The following is a 19,568-nucleotide window of genomic DNA, read 5'->3' on the forward strand; positions in this document are numbered from 1 at the left end:
AAGAAATATGAGAAAAATATGAAGTGTTCGAAGCCAGAGTATGTGCGAAGCCTGAAAGACTTCCCCTACTGTCAGTATGCTATAAGTTTATTATTTTATTTGAAGGGTATAATACAGCTGTATTTTCATATTCCATCACTCTATTTATTTACTTACTGTTATTCAATATTTATTTATATATTTTGATATTACTTTGTTGAGACGTTTTTGACAAACAGTGAATGTTTTTAAAATTCAGTAAAAATAAATAAACCTGTAATTATATACCAATAAGCTTATAAATTGAAAATTGACTATAATTTTTAAATCTAATGTTTTGTTTCTGAAAGACAGTCAAATATAGTTCATTCTCACAGAAATTTTATAAAAATTTACCTTGGTAAAAAAGTTTTAGAAATTTCTTGCGAAATTTATAGGTTGAGCCAGATACTCTACAAAAACTTTAGTTAGATTATTTCCCACTCATTCCATATTACACACACGTGAAAAGGTTATTAAATTACACGAAATTTTGCGACAAAGACTTCTCATTTTTTTCACAGATAAATAATTTCTATTTTATATGAATCATGTTTGATTCAAAATGAGATATAAAATTATTAATAAATTTTAAGATAGAAAATATGATTGTGTTTAAAATTTCTACAGCACTGTTCCAAGGACGGAGTTTCAATCGAATTTCAAAAGTCTGCTTATAAAGTGCTTCATTATTCGCTTTATTGAAACTTTATTTTATAGTTGACTTTTGTTTTGGATTTAAACTCTATTTATGTATTGTGTTTAATTACTCAAACTTGAAATTAGAGAACACGACTATGGATGTGTCACGAATTTTCCATTAATTTTACAATTGTATGCCCTTTGCGTTTTACTGGCAAATGTTCTTCCATTTTGTTTTTATTATAAATGCTGTTTTTAAGTAGAGTGATAGGAGGAATTTACTGATAAGATTTTTTTTGCGTTATATAGATTTTTTTTTTTTGAAAATAATTTTTCAATCAATGTCAAGTGGGAGAGAGACACTGCGACATAAAGTTAAGAAAACATGTTAAATGATGTGTAATATGTATATATTGAATACATATATGGCAAAGTGTTTTTAAGTCTTTTAAGTATATAGAAAAACAGCAAAAGAGGGGAGCTTGAATGCAAGGGAAGGGAGCGGTGTTGGAGGGAGGGGGAGGGTAAAGAGTTTGTAAGGAATGAAAATTCATTCCTGTTCTTTTAATAAAATTGTATTTACACCATTTACACCCATGTATTAAAAAGTATATATATATATATATATGTATTTATATATTTATAATATATATAAGTTTTGTCTATATAATATGTAGTATGTACGTAGTTATAATGTTATTTAAATGTTGGAATTGAAAGAGTGAGAAGAAGAATATAGAGATATAAACTTTGATTTCTTATTCTCTCATTTTCTCTTTCTCTTTCACTCGCAAGCTTTGAAGCTTCGGGAGTGAAAGAGAAAGGGGGATTTAGTGAGAGAATGAGGTTTTTCAATTGAAAGAAAAAAGAGGCAACAAGCATAAGAGAGGAGCTTAATGAAAATAATACAGGGAATACAAGTTCAAACAAACATTGTGAGAGAGAGAGAGAGAATGGCTGATAGAGAGCAATTGGGAGAGAATATTCATGCATTTTGTGGACAAACGCACGAAAATGTGAGAGAATAGTACTAGAGGGTGGGGGATGTAAAGGATGATAAAAGGGAGAAAGAGCACATTGTATTTCTATAGAACTATATAGGTATATAGGGTATATGGTATCCTATAATAGCGTCTCTCTCACTTTCGGATTTCTCCCAATATCACGGAAAATAGCAAAAAGTAGATAACAGGGATCTACATTATAACATAGCACCATAGTACCGTATAGTATATATTAAAATTCCATATATGCTATGTATTCATAAATATATATATTTATATATATATATGTCTATAGAAAAAGGAGTCACAATCTTAATACTTTTATCCATTTATTTTTTCTCTCTCATGGAAATTTTATTTTGAACACGAAATGGTCGAAGCAAAAAAGAAAAGAAAAAAAAATAGTGAAAAAATAACATCCTATTCTTTGAATGTAATTTTATGTTGAACACAAAAAAATATAGAGTCAAAGAGAAGAGACTGAGAAACAGAACACAACGATATATACAAGAATCGATGGACTAAAAACGATATAGAAAAATAAATTTCATCTTGAATTAAATTAAGAGGAAATATCAGAGAGAAATTTGTTAATTCACCAAAATACTTCTTTTTCGTCTCTTTTTTTTTGCTTCTTTGTTCGTCAACCATTTAAGAGGATGTTCAATCTCGTTTCTTTTTACAACAATGAACAACAAATTATTACCACTAGAAAGATGTTTCTTCAATTACAGTAAATGTAAAGAAGAATCTCATTGCTTAGTCAGTTGTTTTGCCGTATTTGACCCCTTATCAATTTCGTTCATTTCTTCAGTGCGTGATTTTCTTCCTATCGCCCAGAGTTTATTTTTGGCAACGCAATCGAGTGGACTAAACTGCTTAAGATAACTGCCTTAGCGACATTGATCTTTTTTTTCTGGTCTTATTCATTTGATAATTACTGTTATGTCTTTCGGAATACTGTGTTTTTTTCTTCTGTTTTGGACTGTGGTTTTAAATTTAGAAACGTTTATGATAATTCATTATGTGGTAAATTATGTTTGTCAATTTATGTTAAATTCAAAATCGGTGGATGATTAGGCCCTTGTTAAGCAGTTGAACGCTCGTTTCCTACGGTTCGAGTCTCCTTTAACGCCTTTAACCTTTAAGGACGATTGGGACACCGGTGTCCCATAAAGAAAATAATTTTTCCTGACTACCTAAAATTATTTTTTTCTTATGTTTATATGTAATTCCAAATCTAGGATATTTATTGTAAATCTCCACCTATTTGTTGTATAGTAAATTTTTAAGTTCAAAAATGACGAATTTTTAAATTCTCATATTGAAGCATATTCTCATATTCTCATTTTTAAGCAAAACCGTTTTGGAAAAGGAAACTACAATATTCAAACATAATATTTTTCGTTAGAGTGAAAATTATCAGTCATTGGTATCGTCAGAAAAATTACTTAAATGTTTGGGATATTTTTGTCCTTATCGTTCATAGAGACAAAAATATACCAAATCAGACTCTGCTTTTTGAAGGTTAAATGTAAGACGTTTTGCAAGTTTGGTTTATTGGTTTCATTTTTATTGCAAATATTCGGTCAGCGAAAACTGTCTCGTCGTTAAAGGGTTAAATCAGTAAATAAAATGGTTAGTCATTATTTTTAAGTTTTTTCTCCACTTTAAAAGCTTAACAAAAACGTTCCAAACGAGAAAGAATACAATGTTCAATTAGTAGGAAAATATCTGCAAAATGTCTTCTATGGTCTACTCTTCTACTTGAAGGTCTGCTGAAATGAAGATAAATGTTACTCATGTTACTAGTCGTTGTAAATGCTATATCGACTGTCCAAACACTTGAACTTGGCAATCTCAAAAGCCTCACTTTTTATTGTGATTGCAATCTTTCGGATTATAAATCTATTTTTATTTTGACAGAATATGCGATTTTCTTTTAGGATAGTGTTCTACTTAATTTATGTTACTTTACCTTGATTAGTATTTTTCTCCAATATTATTATTATTAGAATTTCAATTTAGATGTTGCAATTTTTAAATATTGGAATTTTGAAAAAAAGTAATAGAATTTATTATAGGTGGTATAAAATGAAGCATTAACATTTAATCAGTGGTACCTACCCTAAATGCTCATTTTGAAACTTTGTGTAGAGATAGTAAATCACTGTATGTAAAGCAGAATGAGCAAAACTATAGACGCTGGTCCAACTTTATTACTATGACCCAGATAATGATAAACGATGGTAGTAAAAGTCTACACCCAAGTGAAACTAACTGGACTTACACTGGTTTTAGACTGGAGGTTTATCCTAGTTCCCGAAATCTTTGAAATTTTAAATAACACAAAAATTAATTAATCTTCCGGCATGACATAAACTTGAAATTGAATTGAGTTCATATTAGTATTTTTTTTTTTAATTTGATGACTCATTTATTTTTAGTATTTAATCCTAAGTCAAAAATTTTCCAAAAAATCATGATTAATAAGAAATTAGAGTAGATAAGCCATATGAGTAATTCATAGATCTGAACCCCGGGTTTGGTAGTTATGTACGTTTGTCAAATGAGTTCCAAAACAACTTCAATTCTTTTAATATACTTCACTATCCAATACAATATTATTGTAATATTTTAGAACTAACCTAACTAGTGATTTTTTGTCGATTTTGTACAGGAATTTAAGGGCAATACTAAAGAGCATGGACATTTAAATGAGCTAATAAATTAATCTGGGGTCACATAAAAACTGTTTTTCGATAGTATTGACTGTCGATTCTAACAAATTGGAAGGATAGCTGTACTTTCAGTTGCTAATATAAATAATTATCAACAGTCACATTCTTTTAAGAATGGTACATGATATAATTTTACATGTCCGTTATTTACTAAGTCTAGCAGATACCGATTTATCGATACTATCGGCTCGATAGTATGTAAAAGTTATTTTACTATTTACTAATTTTCGATAGTATCGACTGTCGATTCTGGAAAATTGAAATGATAGTTCTACTTTTTGTAGATACAAAACAACTGTGTCTAAACAAGTCTTGTGCTCAATCAATAAATTATTATTATTATTATATTATTATATACTGTAAATATTTATAAATATTTTATAAATATTCGCAATATTTTAGGAATGATACAAAAAACGGTCCGATAATACATAAAATGTCGTCATTCACTAAATCTAACAGATACAGATTTATCGATACTATCGATCCGATAGTATCGAAAAGTTATCATTCCACCCTAGTTTTTTGCAGCAAATGTTTGCACACTGTTGTTAACATTGTTGAGTTGACGATTGAAGTGTCAATAATATCTAAATTCGAAATGGCAGAACAATCAGCGCTACAACGGCGAGTACGTGAACTTGCACTTTAGGCTTCCGGTAGATTTTCGAATAGGTTTTGGATTGGCTTTGGAGTGGCTTTGTGTCTTCGAAAGGTTATTAGTTATTACTGAACGGAGCCAATGAGTTTATTATTACCCTTCTTATAAATAGGATGCAATGGGGTAAAATTTACCGACTCGAATATTTAAATTATTTTATATTTAAAATGTCTTTTAAGACTATAAAGACTGAATTTTCAAATTTAGATACTCTTCATGAATTTCCTTAAACGTTCAACGTTTTATGGAATTCAAACAAGGAACACGAAAAAAAATGTTAAGCCCCTTTTATTTAGAATATTTTCCTTAAGGCCTAAACATACTATAAGAACTTTTCGTCAATACTTGGAATATTGAATCAAATTTCGCTTTTTTTTAAACAAACCGTTAAAATTTCTTCAATAATGCCATAATGGGTATAAGTTTCTCTAGTACGTAGAAGCCATTTTGACCTCTACATACTAGAGAAATTTATGTCCATATTGAAGAGTTTCTTCTACACGAACATAGGCAATTTGCTTCAATATGGACATAATTTTCTCTAGTATGTAGATGCCATTATGGCCACTACACACTAGAGAAATTTAAGTTCATAATGAAGCAAATTGCCTACGCTCGTGTAGAAGAAGCTCTTCAATATGGACATGAATTTCTCTAGTGCGTAGAGGCCATTAGAGGCAATATCAATATTGACTAACTTTAATTAAAGTACTTTTCTCGTCTATAGATGGAGAGAAACGGTCTTAAATTTATTTTAAGAATAAAGAGAGATAAAGGGAATTGGTCTTTAGATAAGCTGTAGAGCAATAAATTTCTTATAAGATGTTCATCAGTTTTCTAACATTTGGCCCCATCTTCTTTATAGAAATTTTAATTAGGAGAAGAATATAATAAAGTGTCAAAATTCAATTTAATGAAACTTATTACAAAATTCATGCTTTAACGTGATGACTATGCCAAATTTGTTCTGACGATAAGGTGTTAATGGTAACTTTTGCAGTCATTAAGCATATCTTGCTGTAATTTATAAATGCAATGGTGAATAATGTTTCAAATTAATTTACTTCGAATTTATATATTGAAAATCACTCAACTTTATAATATAATAACACGGTAACCCTATATGTGTATTGTGTATATTGTATTCCTTTCATGCTTATCACTCCTAACATTTCAATCCCCTTTTACTGAATTTATGCGCCAATGATCCGCATTTCTGTTAAATCTCCATCCTTTCATGGCGCAAATCGCACTCAATGCAGAGTCTTCCTGCCTCTGTCAGGTTTCTCTTGACTGTTATTTTGGTATTTAATCGATAGCCTTGTACTTGTTTTTTATTCTTCATTTTTTTTTCACTCAAACTTTTGCTTCTATGCGTTATTTTAAGTGAGCATTAAAAGAGTAATATATATAATACTTTTGTTCCTTAATTTCTATTTCTTTTTATCACTTTTTTGTGAGCTTTAGTTTGTAAGTATACAGGTGTGAATGAGAGAGAATAGTAAAAGGTCGATATAGGATGGAGGGAGAAAGAAAGAGGGAAATGTTTCATTTACTTGTTAGTTGCACTACTTTTATCAATTTCCTCTTTCAATTTTCTTCTTACTTTAGAGCTATTGAGAAATGGGTATAAACAAGCAAAAGGTAGAAAAAAAAATTGTGAGTGGAACAGCGCAAAGAAATGTTTTTCATTACTCGGATAGTTTCACATGCAAATATATTTGTAGAAAAAAAATGTTATTATATTTTGTATTATTCAACAATTTTAGTTTTATTTATTCTTTTTTGTATGTGCAATTGAGGGAAAATGAAAAAGATGTACATAGAGGTAAATAAAACCTGTAAAATTTATGTAAAGTTCAGAGCTTATTTTTTTCGTGGTTGGAATGAGGCAGAAGAAAATTTTCTTGAAATATCACATTTACATTCAAACTTTTGCGCTACATAGGCAAAATCACACAAAATGTTTTATGTATATGGCATAAAAAATAATATTTTCCATCTCTCTTGCACACCTCGTTTTTTTCCAGTGCATATATACATATATATTTATATATACATGACGCTTTTGGAGTTGTATGTAATGAAGGAGAATTACAATTCAGATTCATGGTAACTCTCATGTATTCATTAAATATTATATTATGTAAAGCACCATTAAATATTTACTTATTGTTTTAATTAATTTATAACACAGCAATTACACAAACACATGTACAGGCTCTTTGAATGGGCTTAGTTTTGAAATACTTGCTAATAATATGTATTATTTCTCATAATAGAGATCTGTTTTATTTTCCTCTTTTTTTCATGCTTCTCAATCAAACACCTTTTTATCGGGGAATATTTTATGAGCACGGCTTGGGTGTATCATACAATGAATAGAATCGAAACGATATGGAATATTGTCTTGATAGCTACAGATGAAAAACGAAAATTTAATAATTTAGTGTACATAATGGAACTATACATGCGTATTAAATAATGCTATGTGTATGCGATGTTTGTGCTCAATGAGGGGAAATGACTGTGCAGAGAAAACTAGTGATAACGACATAAACTTGTTATATAACATGAGGAGATTCTTCAGTAACCCAACATATCGTCGGTTGCCTCAGCAACTGTGCTAACTGCATTTGCTCGGTGTCAGCATTCGTTGTAAGCAACGCATCGCTGCGCGGCGTTTGCAATGAATGCAGACACAAAGCAGATGCAGTTAGCACAGTTGCTGAGGCAACCGACGATATTTTGGCCAAAAAGTTGTAATATTTTATAAAATGTGGTAAAAGTCCTCTCAGAATACTGTAGCTTTTTTTGCCAGCTCAGAGATGCTTTATTTGTAATTTATCTTGAAGTTTAATATTCCAAGAATGCACACCATTGAGAATTTTTCCCACTTCAAACTCTTAATTTAAATTAATTAAGTTGAATCTACAGAAAGTAAATAAAATGTTCCGTATGATTTTTTTCTACATCGATCAGTATTTAATTAATAAAGTAATGAAAGGTTTTCAAGAGTTTTATGTATACAATATAAATGTGAAGCCTGTGAATAATTATAGAGGATTTCATGAAATGTTGTGCTCATGCACAAATATAAATTTATATTTATAGCATTATCATGACTGCTTGCAGGATTACAAAATATTCTTTTTCAACTTTTATTAACTGCAGAAATTGTTTAATTTTATTATATTGATAATACAAACTCCTAAAAATTAATTATATCGGATTTATTGTGTTGTGGTATATATATTCAAAATATCAGAATAAAGACCACAGAAAAGATATTAGATTATGGAATCTGTGCTACTAGAAAGAACGAAAATATAACAAACATATTTTATTTTTCTCGATTTCTACAAAAGATTATATCGATTTCTAATTTGCACATTCTTACACAAAATTTTTCTTTCTAAAATTTTGTTTACACTGTTTTCTATCTCGGGAAATATATTATTTCGGATCATTATCAAAAAATTATTTTGTAGGATAGGATGTGGAATTAATTAGAAACCCACCCCATAATTCATAAAAGAATTGAACAAAAATGAAAGGCTAGAAAAAATTTATATTAGTACTTAATGGTATTTTACCAACTTAAACAATCGATATTTTCATTCTGTAGTCTTAGTATTCTCAGAACTGTAAATAAAATTTCTTGTTTTAACCCTTTAAGGATGTTTATTTTTATTGTTGCTTTTCGGTCAGTAGTGAAAAGCATCTCATCCTTAAAGGGTTAAGTTGGAAATAAGAATTTCTCGTTATGATTTGTCTTGGAGTCAATGGGTCTTATAAACCAAAATATGCCCATCCACCATGCCTGTATCTTAAGCAACTCCAAAGGCAAAAGCCTTCCGTTGTTAGAGGTAAAAAGGAACTGTTTGTCTCTAACAGTGTTTCAGTTCAGTAAAAAAAAGACTTTTCTACTGAAAATTTGGCTTAAAATCGAGTTCGTAATACTGGCTTCAGACCTAAGGGCCTTGACAGACCTGAGGATTAGCCGAGAGACGGCTTATCGTAATTATATTCGAAATAGTGGTTAAACTTCATTTCCATCATTTTCCACTAAGTCGTCTCTCGGCTTAAGTCGTAAGTGTATCTAGGGCATAAGGCTTAGCCATAAGGCTTAAGTTCTCTATTTTTTTATCAGCCGAATATTTTTGGAAAATTTTGACTTAGATATGAACTATTACGGGGGATTAACCTATATTTGAATCAGAAGAACAAATTAATTTGGTTGCTACTAATAATGGTTGCTATTTATGATTTTGAGATCTTCGGAAACTAGGCTAAACCTCTAGTCCGAAGACGATGTAATGCCCTAGACGCACTTAAGACTTAAGCCGAGAGACGACTTAGTGGAAAATGATGAAAATTTAGTTTAACCATTATTTCTAATATAATTACACAAAGTCATATCTCGGGTAATCCTCAGGTCTGTCAAGGCCCTAAGGGACTTAGGGTCATCGTGGCATAAAAACTAAAAATCACCACAAGGAAGGAATTCGACATAATTTTTCGCCATTTGAGTTTTTCAAACTCATTTTTTTCGGACAAAAACAAGCAAAAGCAAGTTCTATCAATATATTTTTTTTATTTAAAAAAATAATAACTGAATCATTAAAATCAACCATCTTACTCTGATAAAAATCAATCGCAAAATAATTATAAGATCTTGTTTCTATAAAAGTAACCAGATGCTCGGCTAGCACTATCGCCATGGGATTATTGTAAAATGTTTTCATTTCTATAAGACATCTTTTTGATACCGGATTCAACACAACTTTTATTATTAATGTACAAGATCTTGGAAAACATTTGTCATTAATTTTTTTATTCATCAAAAAATGACGATTTTTAGTCAAGAATGGTCTCTAAAGTCCTATTTGACAAAATAAAACAACCAAATAAAACATAGAGTAATTGTTATTAGGAGAGAGCCTGCATGTTTGAAACGCAATGCAGTCAATTATTCTTTGATTATTTAAATAATATGACAAGAATTCTAATCGAGTTATTTTAATAAAGTCAAAGAGCTATACAAAATTTCAAGATAATTTTCTGAATTTTGGAAATTGTGCTTTAAAGCCAAAAAATAAAAATAAGTGTCTCAACATGTCGGCTCTCTCCTACTACTTCCACCAAATTGATAAACAATTTCAGATAATATATTTCAAGACGATTTTGAGAGGAAGAGATAGAAATGAAAGAGAAAACTATTTATTTTGCAGTGCCATCTGTTGAGAAATTATCATAAAAACCAGATGATGAGAAAACTTTTACAAGATTCTAGTAATTAATCTTGGTGGATTTGGTTTTTAATAAGATATATTGTTAAAAATGAAGATTTTACGAGAATCCTTATAGCGGCAGGGATAGTCAAAAAGATCGTTACTTTTCCATATGAATCAACATATTTTACAATTTTTTTACGAGATATTTTTTTTTCAGAGTAAAAGATACAATCTGCTAAATTAAATGCAATAAAGTTGTAATCGTTGATTTTATACCATTATTGTTTTATTTTAAAATGAAATTTTTTTATAGTTGATGTTGGAACGTCTGTATACTATATTTTCTTATATGAGCTCAGTGTCAAGGGTCAGAATATGTTGGAATAAAACTACTTTGTGTACTTAAAATATAGTATGAAATGGTTGGAAATTTTTACATTAGTTCATCAATTTTGAAATACATTTATTTTTTGAGACTGCTTCATTGTTATTACACGACTGATTTAATTATAAAAATATCAAGAAAATTTCTTCTTTATGCGTAATTATCTCTTTAATATCATATTCCATAAACAGAAAATAACACACACACATACTTTTAATTAACTTACTTTAATGGGTTTGACTTTAGAAAAAAAAAAACTATTTCAGAGTTGAAAAGTTACATTGTTATGTGTAGAGTTGTGTATAAGAAGGGTGAGAGAGTAAGAGGAAGAATGCTAAAAAAAGTAAATGAATGATGAATACTTGAATTGAAACTCGCAAGGTTTTACCATTTTTTATTGAAAAAAATTTGTACAAAGTTGATTGTGAATTATTCATTATCACTTATTTATATAAATTTATTCATAGAACATACAAGTCGTATGACGTGAATGGTAAAATATCATAAGATATTTTTATTTATACTTTTAAATTCATAATTTTTTATCAACGTATTTTCAATTACTTAGAAATTAAAAGGAACACGATTTAGAGCATGAGAAAAAAATTATTGTTGAGTAAATGACACGTAAATGTTTTATTACGAATGCTTTGTCACATATTTCATAAAAAAGTTGTATGGAAATATCGTTCTTCATCGAGTTTTTATAATATTTTTTTTAATCAAAAGTACGAAAACATGATATTCATTGTTTTTATTAACTTCTAGTTATCAACATTATGTATTTTACTTTGTTAGGAGTATTGAAGGAACAAATTGTCTAGATGTTTTCCAGGTTATTAATTTAAAAACCTATAGGGGGTAGTGGGGCATCTTTGAATTAGAGCAGCTTTGAAATTGGACTTTTTCTTCTACTTTTAAACGAAAGTGCGGATCTTATTATTATGTAATTTAGCTGCACAAACCAATTGTGAAACTGAATTGTATGGTGATAAGGTTCAGTTCTATTTTAAATTGAGAGAAAAAAGCTCAGTTTTAAAGTTGCCCCAATTCAAAGGTGCCCCCCCAAGCAGCAATTTTTTCTTAAAGTGGTCTTGTAGAATTCCCTAAGTGAGGCACTATAGAACTAAAAATCTTTGTATTAACTTATAACGCTCTTGCTTCCATTACTGAGATTACTATAAGTAAAGTGGCGCACTCTTAAGGATCTTAAGAGCTGCTATAAGAATTTCAATAGAAAATTTTCACTTTAAGTCTTTTAAAAGTGCACTAAAAGACTTGTCTAATACTTGGTTCTATAAGGCAGCTATTTTGTTTCTTGGGCCCCTTCCTCTATTATTGATCACTGAGAGAAATCCGAAAAAGTTGAAATAACATTTCGGAAATGCTTATTTTACTCTGCAGTATTGATCCAAAATCAGTGTAAATATTACCCTTTTTAGGTGTATTGGGGGTTAAAGTTACTCTTTTTCTTGTTAATTTTACCGTTAAAAAGGTGTAAAATTAACATTAATAAATGTTGATATATTTTTACACCTAAAAAGTGTTAAAGTTATGAGGAAAAAATGTTAATCGCACACACTTTTTTTCTCGGTGATTGCACAAACGTCTATCTAATCAACCAAGCAATTTTAAAATCCAAAATTTTATTATTTGAAAGTATAACAACAATAACTGATAGAGCCCAATAATAAAAATTACCAAAGAGTGAGTTTTTGCATAAATTTATTTGATTTTAATTAATTTTCCGGTAATTAAATTTAAAATTTTGATTTAACGAAATTTTCCTAATCTGAAAGATTCGGCCGGAGGCATTTATGTAAGTTTACAAATTTAAAAATTGTATATATTTAGGTAGTTGTGAAAGTTAATTTTTTTCTACACTATACTTGGACTTATCTCGATAATTTTTTTATGCGATAAGGATCCCTGTGATATTTTTGTAAATTCACTTTTTCCCCATGTTTACTAATGCCCCAGCTTCCCCTAGTTTTTTAGGTGTGATTCCTTCTAATCACACCTATTGTAATCCTCGGATTTTCTCAAAGTGCTCCGATCGAACTGAAATTCACAGGGTATATGTTTTGAACATCCCTGATGCCGAAAATCATTAGCCGGCAATTTCGGGTCCGGCTGCCGTCCGGCCGGCCGTAGTTACGCAATATCTCTGGTTTTTCAATGTAATTGATCCAGTATCTCATAGGTTTTGGAACACATTTTTCTGGGGAGTAAATAGAAGTGTTTTTGGTAATATTTATTGTCAAGGTGGTTCATAATTTTTATGTTTTTCCTTTTGCCAAGAATACTTAATTTTTTTCAATTTTCTAATTATAAAATTTTGTTTTGTACTGCAAGTGCGTGTGACTTTGTTCTCTGCGGGTGACTGTGACATCCTCCTGTTCGTAAGCTTTTCTTTACTTCTAAAACTTAAGGATGGTCTTTACTGATCCGATCTACCATGTCTGTTCGGTGAAAACTGTTCTTAAACATTAGAATTAAAGAAAAGCTTACGAATAGGAAGGTGTCAAAGTCACCTGTAGGGGACAAAGTGACCTGCACTTACGGTACAACTAATTTTGTTAAAATATTTCCTGAACTGGTGATTGATGCCACATAGATTTTTTTTTAAACATAAGGTCAATATTTTGTAAATTTGCGCAATAAATTTTCATTATACAAAATTCAAAGATTATAATTTTAGGAAGTGGGGTTTACAGGGTTTACCAGATCCTCTCTTATCCTTAGATTAGATCCTTAAAGAGATTCTTCAGTTACTTGTCTTATATAAGTCTTAAATTCTTCTTCAATTGCTCTATCTTTCATCGTTAAAATAGAAAAGAATTCAAAGAAAATGCCGAATTTTCATGCATGATTTCACTTGAGGAGTATGGTGAAAAAAAAAGTGAGCTCATTTGCGAAGAATGAACGATAATTCATTATCATTTAAACAAACATTTCGTGGAAGCTCTTGCTGTTTTTCTACTAACTTATTCATGTAACTCATTTATATCCTATTTATATTCAAAAAAAAATTATTTGGAAATTCTTATTTTAATTGAAAGAATCCTAAAATAATCGTATTAACCACTAATCACAAATTTGCGTAACACTCAATGATTGAATTTATTCATTTGATTTATGTGCCTCCATAACTGATTTTTTCACAATTCCACTCTTCATCTATTAGTGTGCTAATTACAATAATAATATGGTTTAATTAAACATTCATGCAATTGAACTGTTTTGACACAAAGTCTTTAATATATAAATACCAATTTCAACCAATCATTTTTATTGGTTTTATAATTTAACAATAATTGTCAATGTGACAAAATTAAACTTTGAAATTCAATGAATATTCATCAACCAATATTTTACTGCACATCATCAAACCCGTGGAATTTATTAGGGTGGAATTACCCCTTTTTTGCTAGATCCTATTTTTGGTTACAGTAAATAACTTTTTAAAGATTAAAAATTTTTATTTGAAACTGATTTATCTCATTTGGAAGATTTTGTTGTAAAAAGCTCTACAGAAACACCAATGATAAAATAATTAGATGGGTGCTATGCACAGAAATCAGCTGATTTATCCGATTTATCAATGAGCACATAAGAAAATGAAACCCAGGTATGCATAGAAACCAACTTAGGGGAAGGTGCCCATACTTGATATCATTGGAAGCTTCGTAATGACTAAATTTTTCATATGTTTTTCAATAAACGTGACTCCGCAATATATTTTAAAAACTGGCCACTTTCCCATAGTTTTTAAAATATGATTGCGATGAGTCACATATATATTGTGAGACATAGAAAATTTAGTCATTACGAAGCTTCCAATGGTATCAAGCATGGGCACTTTCCTCTACTGAGTAGCATCACTGTTAAAATTTTAATTTTAAATTTATAAGTACAGTGGGACCTCGATAGGATAACCCCCGATAGAGTCAATCTCCAGTAGAGTCAACAGGCCTGAAAATAATTAGTTGACTCTATCGAGGTAGCACTGTATTTTTTTCACAGGACTTAACATTTTATTAAGAAATGAAATTTTTGATTTAAAAAAAATTGGAATTGAGGTTTAATGATTTATTAATTAATATAATTGATGTGGTTCCTGTGCAAAGTACATGTACTATTCATCCGTCCGTTTGCACTCGATATACTTAACATCAGGAGGCAAAACGCATAGAGATTGCGATTTGAGGGCTTAAAAGTTAATTTTCTTTGAAAAACCTGTCTTACACAAATTTTCACACAATTTTTGTTACAAATTCACATAAATGTGTAATTTTTGTGTAATTATACGTTTGTAATTGTAAAATCTATATATTTTTATGCACGAAACGTATGACTACACTGTAAAAAAAGTTTACAAGGATAATCGTTGGTTTTCTTCTTTACCACGATTATTTTTGTAATGTTACCCAAATATGTATTTCAACAAAATGCGTAATCTGAAAATGTGTAATTTAAATTTTATTATATGTAATGGTAAACTGTCCAACTGCGAATGATTACACAGTTATGTACATTTTCTTACATATTTCGTGGAAAATTACACGCTTTTCAGACAAAGACACAAATTTCAGACAAATTACACAATTGTGTATCAGTACACACTATTACATGTTTCTGTAAAATTTAGAATGAAAATCATGGTAAAGCAGTTGAAAATTTTTGCTGTGTAAGATTCTTTGGTATTCTTTTTGAGGTATCAGTTGGTGTTAATTCGCTAAATTGGGTATCTTGCCCTATGCATTCAATTTCAAAGTGCTAATTGTAAGTGTAAAGATATTGTATGGAAAAATTTAATGCAATGTGCTTTCAAATGATATTGAATTATCGTTCAATGTCGTATAGGATGTCGTTGCGGAGAAATCGATTATTCTATTTTTATTATTCACCACATTATCTCGTTCTTCTACAACAGATTTTCACACTTCCGACGAGGAATTTAATTAAATTTAAACAGTGCTATGTTGACTATTTTAGCATCTTTCTAATCAATACTTCACGTGAAGCAGCTTTATTTTGAAGTACTTTTGAAAAGAAATAAATAATACATTATATTCTTTGTTTGCCAGGAGAATAGAACTGCAAAAAGGCAGTAAATTGAAAATTATTAACTTGTCTTTCTTCGAATGTGATGCAGAGTATATTGCTCTCCTACGCTCTAAAAGGTGTTTGACCTAAAAAATTTCTTCCGATTGTGTCATATTATTCACTCATCGGTTAAGAATTTTTATTCAACAATATTTTCTAAAACACATTAAATAATTTAAATATTCACTGTTGAATTTTTCTCAAATGCTATGGCTTTTTTTAATTAGAAAATTTGTTGATAGAAAGTTCTTGAAATAAATATCTCGTAATCATAATTTTATATAGTATTTTCAAATGAGGTTTATACCTAATTTCATTGCCATCCATGGCTTTATTTTATTTGTACAATAAAAAAACCTTCCTTTAGCTTGTGCTGGAAATTACCTGCATTTTATGGCTATTTAGCCAACATGGGGCTTTTGATAAAAACATTAATATTTATGGTGGAATCGTTTGGCAAGTGCCCAGAAAATTACGTGGATTAGTTACTGGAGGCATATTTGGGAGACATTTAACTCAATTTTCCATCGTGATATAATTTATCAGTTAAATGCGATAATAGTGCAAAATACATTTACAAAATTTTTGTTTGTTTATCAACTCACAATGGATTTGATAAGAATCCCCCATAAAAACAAATGATTGAAAATATTTTCATTTGAAATAGATTATCTGCAATAGAGTTTAGTATTTTTTTTTGCTATCGTTAAAACATTATTATTGTAGGATGTGTAAATATTAACCTTTCTAGAAAACATATATATCCGTCTAGATTTCACAATCGTGATTCTTTTGCATTTGTTGATAGTGCATATTAAGTCTCTATTGTAACACTTTCATTACCTTTGAAATTTTTCACTCAACATTGTGCAATGACGACTGAATGGTTTTTGATACAAATGAAAGTCGTTTTAAAGCTATTTTTAGCACTACTGATGCTTTTCGTATCATGTTTTGTGTTATTCTTCAAATCTTGAATATTGATCAAAATATATTTTTGGAAGAGTTCAGTTCAGAGATTATTTCTAAAATATTGCTAACAAGGATTTGCAACAAAATAAATAATTATGTTTATTTTATTGACAGGAAGACAGAATTGCATTGAAGTTTAAATTAGAATTATTGATAATTTAACATTTATGAAAGAAATATAATGACGAATTTAAATTTATTAGCTCGAAATGGGGTGTAGGGCAGTTCAAAAGATTAATTTAACATTTTAAATGGTTTCATTTATGTAGATTTTTTTTTATACTCATAATGCTTTTCAATAAAGTTGCTGCAGAAAATGAACAGTAAAAAATTATTGGGTCCGCAAAAAATTAAATTGGAGCAATACTCAATTTATTAAACCTTCAAAAGCAGTGACATTAACATGACAGTATCCCCAAAGAGAAAATAAAGAAATTTTCTTGAAACCATCTCAGGTGTTAAATATTTAAATTTATGCATAAACTTTTTAAAGGATTAAAATATTTATTGTCGAAAATATTTATAATATTGTACAGGTTTTGGAATCATTGAAAAGTGGAAAGAGCCCATGCTTAATACAGTCCCAAGCTTTATAATGACTAAATTCTTCCTATATTTCTCAATAAATTTGACTCATCGCACACATATTTTAAAAACTAGGGGACAATCCTCTGCTTTTAAAATATATGTCGGTGTAATATTTATTCAGAAAAACAGGAAAAAGTTAGTCATTATGAAGTTTGGGACCGTGGAAAGCATGAGGACTTTCCCCTACTAAAATTTTTCATATCGTATATTAACGAAATGTCTGGGTAATCTCTAAAACATATAAAAATTAAAAAAACGTACAATGAAAGTGATGTTAAAAATCCTAAGAAATAATGGGGGGTCTCTCAAAGATTCAAAGTCGCTATCTCCAACCATTTAGCCTCTAAGTATGGTAAAGAGGAAACGAATTAAATAGGTCAGAAGGACGGACGAAAGGACGGGAAGACAGTTAATAAGCGTTACATTAGAAACTCGAAACTTCAGATTTTCAAAGTTCTACCAAAAAAATCTCTTGGAAAAGGGATGAAAATTGTAAATTATAACTCAAAATCGAAGAGTTATGGGATGCTCTCTCGTAGAGTTCAAGCTGTAAAGCATAATTTGTCTGCACTAAGAATAAACCTGTAGAGTTGAAACAGCTCTATCGCCGAGTTTAATTAATTCTAAGGATATTGATGTAATCGTTACACTTTTCCGTTGTAAATTTTAGTAAATTAAAGTTGAAACGAATTTACATGTGAGTTGAATTAACTCAACGGATATCGGTGTATTTATTCCTCTTTTTCGATGTAAAATTTCATTTCGACTGAAGTATATGATTAAGTGTTGTGGATTTAAGAATATACTTCAGACAAGATGATTTTCGTTTGGCAAATATCTTATGGAACACCAAAAGAAATATGTCGAACAGTGTCTCATGAATTATTTCAATTTTTAAAATGAGTTATTTTAACTCTTAAAACAAGATGCTTTAACTCCTAAAAGGGTTAATAAAATTCTTCTTTTCCATGTAAATTTTAAGACAAAAAGAGTAAGAGATATTCTAAAAACAAGTTGAAACAACACTTCTGAATTTTACACCTAATTAGAAGTATAATCAATTCTAAAATATATTGAATCAAAAATCACAACGAAAAAGTGTCAACGAAAAATCACGAGGCTGCGATTAACTTTTTTCATCATTACTTTAACTTTTTTTGGGTGTAAAAATATATCAACATCTTTTAATGTTAATTTTACACCTTTTAAGAGTAAAATCAACATGAAAGAAGGGTAGCTTTAACCCATTATACAGCTAAAAAGGGTAATACACCGTTTTCGGATCAATACTGCAGGGTAAAATTAACATTTCCGGAATGTTATTTTAACTTTTTCGGATTTCTCTCAGTTTAATTTAACATTGACTTGAGTAAGTTTTACTCGTATTTTTTCTGAGTGGAAATTTCGTTTGCAAGAAGGTCTGCCATGGGAGATTTGACAACTTTTGTATGTTCTAAAAATTTGTATAGTTTAACCATTTAATTATTTTTTGTTAATTTGACAACCATAAACCGTCCATGGTTTTAAAGGTACGACATGAACATCTCTAACGTTGAGTGTAGGGACCTTGTCTATTCCATAATGTTGTTATTAATATTTTATTGAGGATCACGTAGTGCAGTTTGAAAGAGCGTTGGTTTTTAGACGAATTAATCTCTGGCTTGATTAACAGTTTGTTAGTTCGAGTCCCGCCCGGTTTAAAGATCTAATTGTCTGATTTAGATAAATTTCATATATAATAAAAGCATTTGTGGTGATTTACCTAAATGAATCACAATAAAGTCCAAATCATATTAAGGGATTCCGGAAATCGTCGGGAAACTAACAATCACACAGAGAAATACATCAACTATCTCCAGAGCTTTCGGCTCGGATAACAAACCTTCATCAGTGGTCAAGTCTTGTAAATTTCTTATCTGAGAATCATTCAGTATTCTGGTCAGGATTGCAACAGCGCATGAAAAGTAACGGGGCACTACGGGGGATTTCGCTGAAAATCCAAGAAGAGAAAAATATTAAAAATTGTGCCAAGAATTGAACAAAAAATTGTTTAAAGACAGTGCAAAGTAGTGCCCCGTTCTCTTTTATGTCTTATTCTAATCCTGATCAGAACCCTGAACGAGTCTCAGAGGAGAAATTTGCAAGTCTTGACCACTTATGAAGGCTTGGAGACCGAGCCGAAAGCTCTGGAGATAGTTAATGTGTTTCTTT

The 19,568-nt window shown here is 29.8% G+C and overlaps 1 protein-coding gene across 4 annotated transcripts in view; it reads left to right on the top strand.

Moving 5' to 3' along the window:
• LOC129803595 (AT-rich interactive domain-containing protein 5B-like) overlaps window positions 1-19,568 on the top strand; it is a 42,881-nt gene that overhangs the window by 8,202 nt on the left and 15,111 nt on the right. The gene's annotated exons all lie outside the window — the stretch shown is intronic.

The sequence above is a fragment of the Phlebotomus papatasi genome, chromosome 2 (assembly GCF_024763615.1).
Source record: "Phlebotomus papatasi isolate M1 chromosome 2, Ppap_2.1, whole genome shotgun sequence".
In the NCBI taxonomy this organism is placed as follows: Eukaryota; Metazoa; Arthropoda; class Insecta; order Diptera; family Psychodidae; genus Phlebotomus; species Phlebotomus papatasi.